This window comes from Phodopus roborovskii, unplaced genomic scaffold, assembly GCF_943737965.1.
Source record: "Phodopus roborovskii unplaced genomic scaffold, PHOROB, whole genome shotgun sequence".
In the NCBI taxonomy this organism is placed as follows: domain Eukaryota; kingdom Metazoa; phylum Chordata; class Mammalia; order Rodentia; family Cricetidae; genus Phodopus; species Phodopus roborovskii.
In genome coordinates this window covers 24,468,487-24,474,486 of record NW_026126558.1, presented here as the reverse complement: position 1 = coordinate 24,474,486, position 6,000 = coordinate 24,468,487, and positions in this window count along the sequence as shown.

The following is a 6,000-nucleotide window of genomic DNA, read 5'->3' as shown; positions in this document are numbered from 1 at the left end:
TTTCCTTCAGAAGAAGTGTCCCCCATCTGGTGGTCTCTCTGCACTCCCACCCCTAGCCTCGCACCGGATAGTAGTGCCTCACTAAACAGTGTGGGCAGGGGTGAGGTAGGAAGCCCTCCCTGCTTCCTTCCCTCTCCCCAGCCTCCTCTAGGATGAGGCCACAATCTGATTATCCTGCAAAAGCCGCTTAGTCCACTTCCTGCCACAAGCCCTACCCCAGGGCTTTTCCCACTGGGAGCCAAGGCAGGTCCACTGAGCACTGTGCCTATCTTTCTACTCCAGGGCAGAAGAGCCACAATGTTACCACCCTGCCACTTACAGAGTGGAGAAACAGGTCTGGTGACTTAGGCGTGACCTGGAGGTCCTCACAGCCCATTGAGCCCCTTGCTGTCTCAATGTCCTCAGTCTGGCGGTGCTAGTGGGGTTAGCTCAGACACCCACCCCAGTTACAGGGGGAGGAGAGGCCCTTGGGCATGTGTCATGGAGGAAGGTCACAGTTCTTCCCATGTCCATGCCAGGCTTGGGAGTTCAAGGAAGAGAAGGTATGGGTAGCCTCAAGGCAGTGCTACTTGAACACTTACTCAGGGGCTCGGAAGGGCCCACTGCTCAGTAAGTGCCAGCCAGCCCTGGCAGCCTGAGCCCAAGAGATCTCAAGCTAACCCAAGAGCCAGTGCTGTCATCCATGGTGGCAACTAACAGCTGGGGACTGAGTTGATGAATTCTGATCTTGCCTCTCTGGGACATACACAGAGAAAAAAATAAAAGGAATACGAACCCCCACAAAAAAAAAAAACAAAAACAAAAACAAAAACAAAAAACAAAACAAAAAAAACACCATGCCATTATGAGAAGACTCCAACAGAAGCCACAGAAGCAATTATGTGGAGACAGCTGGTTGGAGAAAAGTTGGTATTAGCCTGTGAACTCTAGCAATCTCCATCAAAGACTATATAAGGTGACAAAGGTGATCTTGGAAGACCCAGCTTGCCAAGCATCTCTGAATAGTGTCCTGCCAGCATTGATGGTGGCAGGGAATGAGACACCCTGCCTCCCCCACTCCCCACCTTTTGTAACTCATCCCAAAGCAGCAGACCCACCCCCATTGAACCTCCTCCCACATTTCAATTTCTCCAATGAAGGGCTAAGAAAACTCAGCAATCCCTTTCTTAAGCAGAGGGTGACGAGGACGGCTATCTTGAATTTTATTTCCTATAGAAATAGCATTTATTCTGATGCAGAATCGAAAGGGACCCACCCACAGGTTCGTAGCATCCTTCCAGTATATTCTAGAGTCAGGATCTCCACCTGGGGGAGGGAAACTTGTTTACAAGCAGCTCTGCCCACCTTTGTGCTGTTTTGCTTTCTAGGCAAAAATATGTCTGTTGCATTGTATTGCCTTTCAAATGCACCCCAGGGATGAGACTCTTTTTAAGAAATGCAGTCTGTTTCTGTGGCTCTGGGAAGTGCTGGAGGAAGAAAAAAAAAAAACATCCCTGCCTACTCATCATGTTGGAGGGATCTACAGGACAGCTTTTCTCCTTCCTAGATTAGGCTGAATAAACAGCAATGTATCTTTTCTGTGTTCAAAATAAATACATCATATCAACAAAGATGTAGAGAGAAGTAACACTTTCAAGGAGTGCATGGGGGTCCTGGATGTCTGCAAACTGATTGGAAAAGAACCCCCTAAATAGGAGCAATCTTAAATCTGCCTCCGAATGCTTACATGCCCAGCAGCTACACCTCAGGTTTGAGCCAGCGAAGCCAGGTTGTGCTCCTGTAGATGGGGGTGTTTGCATAGTCAGGCTCATAGGATTTCGCTTCTGTTTCCTCTGCTTTTTTTTTTTTTTTTTTTTTTTTTTTTTTCTTTTTGTATGTATTTATTTATTTATTGGTTTGTTTTGAAACAAGATTTTGCTGTGTAACCCAGCTGGCAGTCCTCCTTCTCTTCTGCTTCCCTAGTTCCCAGAGACACCTAACAGTCTAGACTAGCCAAGCCCCCAAAAACTCCTGTCTCCACTTCCCAGCCTGTACTGTAGCATCTGGCTTTTTATGTGGTACAGCAGGCACTTTACCTACTAAACTATCTCCCCAGCCCCCTTTTCTTTGTTTTTTGTGCCTCACTGAAACATAATGCAACTTCTGAGACCTGTCTGGTGTTAATGTGAATACAATGAGCCACCAATTTCAGGACTTAATTCCAGGCACACTAAGTGCCACCTTCTGGCCTTCAGTACTCCAAAGGCTTTTCCTCCCAAGACAGAAGTGTGCTTTTCGCTCCCCTCTGCAGAAACACTCCTCTTTCCTATTGCCCTTCAGACCTGGTGACCTCTTTACAGATGGAGCCTGACTTCCTTTCTTGGGCATGGTTCCCTTCCACTACAACTCCAGTACACTAGCATAGGCCTAGTCCCCAAGATCACGCCCTGAAAGTGGGTGTCATCTGAAACAAGCGTGGGAGGGGGGCCTTCTGGAAATCCCATGCTGAAGAAATGTAGGTCTGCTGCCCAGCACTGTCCACTCTCAAGTCCACACTGCCACCTGCTGGCTACTTGCTATAACTTGTCACAGTGGACCCTAGAATGAGGAAACTCCTGCCACAGGACACTCTAAAACTGTATGCTGAACTTGACACTTGGATCCTAGGCTTGTCTTCTACTACTGAGATGTTCTGTGAGGTTGAACCTGTTGTCTCCTTTTGTAAAGGGGACTGTCCCTCAGTCTCAGTTTCTGGGATTTCCTGTTGGCTATGATCTCCTCTCTCTATGTGAAATACTTCCTCTTCTGTTCTATATGTTACTATGCTCTATGCTCGGGCTCTGGCTCCTTCATGGTGATGGTGTCTAGCCATGTGCCGACTCCCACCCAGACCACCTACACTGACACTCATTCTAAACACTTAAGCTCCTGGGACTATCAGCCTCTTGGTTCTCCCCCTCTCTCCCATTCACACACTCCTTGGGCTGTGGACATCATGCTCAAGACTCTGCATGATCCTTCAAGGAGTCTAACTCCTCTCTTTTCCAGGAAATGAGGCCCAAGGAGAACAGCTGGGTGCCTGGAATCCTCAGAGATGTGATGTGATGATCCACCATCTAGATGATATGCCAGGAGGAAGCAGGACCAGATACTGGAACACAACCATGCTCTCCAATGGACTGGTTAGGGAAGTAGCCTCAGAGCAGTGAAAGGAGGGGATGGAAGCCTGGGAGGACATGGGCTACAGAACTCTATTCCACTAGCAATCCAAGAGATGCTACACACCATGCCTTGAAGTCAGGTTTCCTGAGGTGACCTATCTGCATCACTCACACCTGGCTCTCGCAGCACTGTTGGAGCTTTCCCTTTACAGAGTGTTGGTTCCTGCCATGCAGACTCTTGTGATCAGAGGAGGACTTCATACAGGGAAACCACAACTGTTGGCAGGCAAAGTAACTGAGTCATTATGGATGGACACCAAAGGTACCAGGCTTTGGATAGCACCAAAGGCCTCTGACACAGCTGAGTGATAGGCCTCACCCAAGCAAATAGGGAAGAATAAGACAGTAGTAAGGCTATAGCAGTCCATGCACCTTATGTAACATCCACCATCTTTGGGTTACACATACATTCACACAAACCAAGTTTGTATAGCTAGCACTGTCCTCCCTCCCCCCCCCACCCCCTTGTGGCATCATTGCTTAACTCCCACCTCCTGTGGCTTCATAACACATTTACTCAGACAGCCTTGCTAATAACCCTTGTATGCAGAGCTTCCATATGCACAACCAGGTATTGCACATACTGATGTAGCCCACACTCATGCCCAGATGTTCCCATCTGCATCCTCTGACATTAGCATGGTTGTTCAGGGACTGCACATGAGCAGAAAGGTCATAGCTTTATAATCAGAGGGAGAATATCTATTGTCCTGGGTTCTGTTCTACTGAACTGCATATTTCCCAAGCCCAAGCTCTCTGGAGCCCAGGAGCCTTTTCTAGGCAAGGTTAGTGGACCTGAGCTTGGAGGCTAGACACACCTTTGCCCTCAAGGCTATAGCATAGCTTTGTCTGCCCAGCGTATCTCCAAGAAATCCCAAGGTGGCAGCCCTGTTATCAAGCCTCAGCCACAAAACTGCCACACTCAGCATGACCCCTGGGGGCCTGGGGAGCAACTGTAGAGTAGTATAGGTTGGTATCTATTGAAAGGAAGAGCTTGACCCCCCCTGACAGGCTGTGAGCACTAACTGTCACCCTCCCTTTCACTCAACTGCAAGAGGCAAGAAAGAATACTTACTGGTTCATGTAACTAAATTGTCAAGTGATAAATCAGATTTCAGGCATAGCTGGATCCAGAAAATCCAAGGACATGTATTGATATATAGTCTCTCTGGACTCTGACCACCACAATGTCCTCATTCTCCCGCCTGAGAAATGACAGTAGACATCCCATGTCTGAGTTGGTTGGTTCCTGACCCAAAATGAAAAGAGACCCTCTCTCTTTGCCAGAAATCAAATATAAATATCTCACAGAAATCTGAATGGACTGAACAGGACTCCTGGAGCATTTAAGTGGCTGTGGCTGGGGGCAGGGCAAGGGGATCTCTGATCATCTTTGGCCAGAGAACATGTGCCACTCTGAGGAAGAAGAACCAAATATTCTATCCTGGGGTGGATTTTCCAAAAGAGGAGATGAGATAAAGAAGATTATACAATCACAGAACATCAAACATTAGCCTGTTTCCTCCACCCTACCCATTATCCTACCCACATGTCCAACCTACCATTCTACCCATCTTGGCCCTCTCCACCATAACCTATCTATCCTGGTTCTACCCACCAACTGTCAGTCCCAGTGACTGCCAACCAGGGTCAATGATATCTACAAAATAATGAGAAAAAATGGCCAGGAAGGCAAGGCAGGGGATGAATGCTGACCTTGGTCTATAGCTGATGAAGAAGTCAGAAATGACCTCCAGCTACACTGGACTCACTAGGCAAAATGCTGAATATATCCTGACTCTTAGCCCCAAGGATTCTCTTTGTGAGGGGGCAGAGAGGAAGCACTGCGCCCAGAGAAGCTCAGCTCCAATGTCCATTATGCCTAGATGTAGGCAGACTCCCCGCTAAAGCCATACTATGAGTTTTGGATGTGCAAGACCCTCACAAGAAATACAATCACCCACAGTTATTATACATCTTTGCTTCTGAAGAGAAACATAGATTTGGGCAAAGGTCTAAGGCATGGATCTGTGGCATCACATAGGGCCTGAGGCTACAGTCTAGGGACTGTCTTCTCCCTCAGGACTGTCTCACTAGGACTATTGTCTCTCCTCCTTATAGTCTCTCTCTTCCTCTCTCTGTTCCTAAGTGTCTTGAGTTGTCTACCAGAGACTGGGGGTCCAGAATCGGAGCTGGTTACTCTCTAGAGGGTGGGCTGAGTGGGGCTTTGGAATAGAAAACTGTAACAAGATATAGTTCTAAAGGAAAACTGCCCTTCCCCTGGTGTTATGCATGAGCTTGATGACAATTAAGTGTTGAGTCTCAGACTTGGGACCCTCTGCCTAGGCAGCACCTTTAACTGACTCTCCCTCCCTTATAAGTTCAAGTCTGTAGGTTATACAGGGACCTTAGAAGCTGTTGAAATGAAGGTTCCCCAGTGTCCTGGGATCAAAGCCATCCTTGAATATCCCTTGTCCCACCTCCCTCCTAATCCCCATTGTTTCCCCAAAGCTAAGCACACTAGTGAAAGCAGTTTCTCTTGAGGACCCAGAAAGCAGAGCTGGTTCTCTGAACAACAAACACACCAGGCTGTGGCAGGCCAACCTGGAGCCAGGTGTCAGGCTGGAAAGCTGCCATGAAGAAGCAGAACCTGTTCAAACATGGGATGCCAAAGAGGGGAGACCAGGGACCATGCCTGGTGTGCTCATCCCCCTTCTAATCATAGCCTACTATGAGAACTAGAAGAGGTGAGTGGATCTTAGACATGATGAGTTCCCAAGTGCTGAGAACTAGAACATCC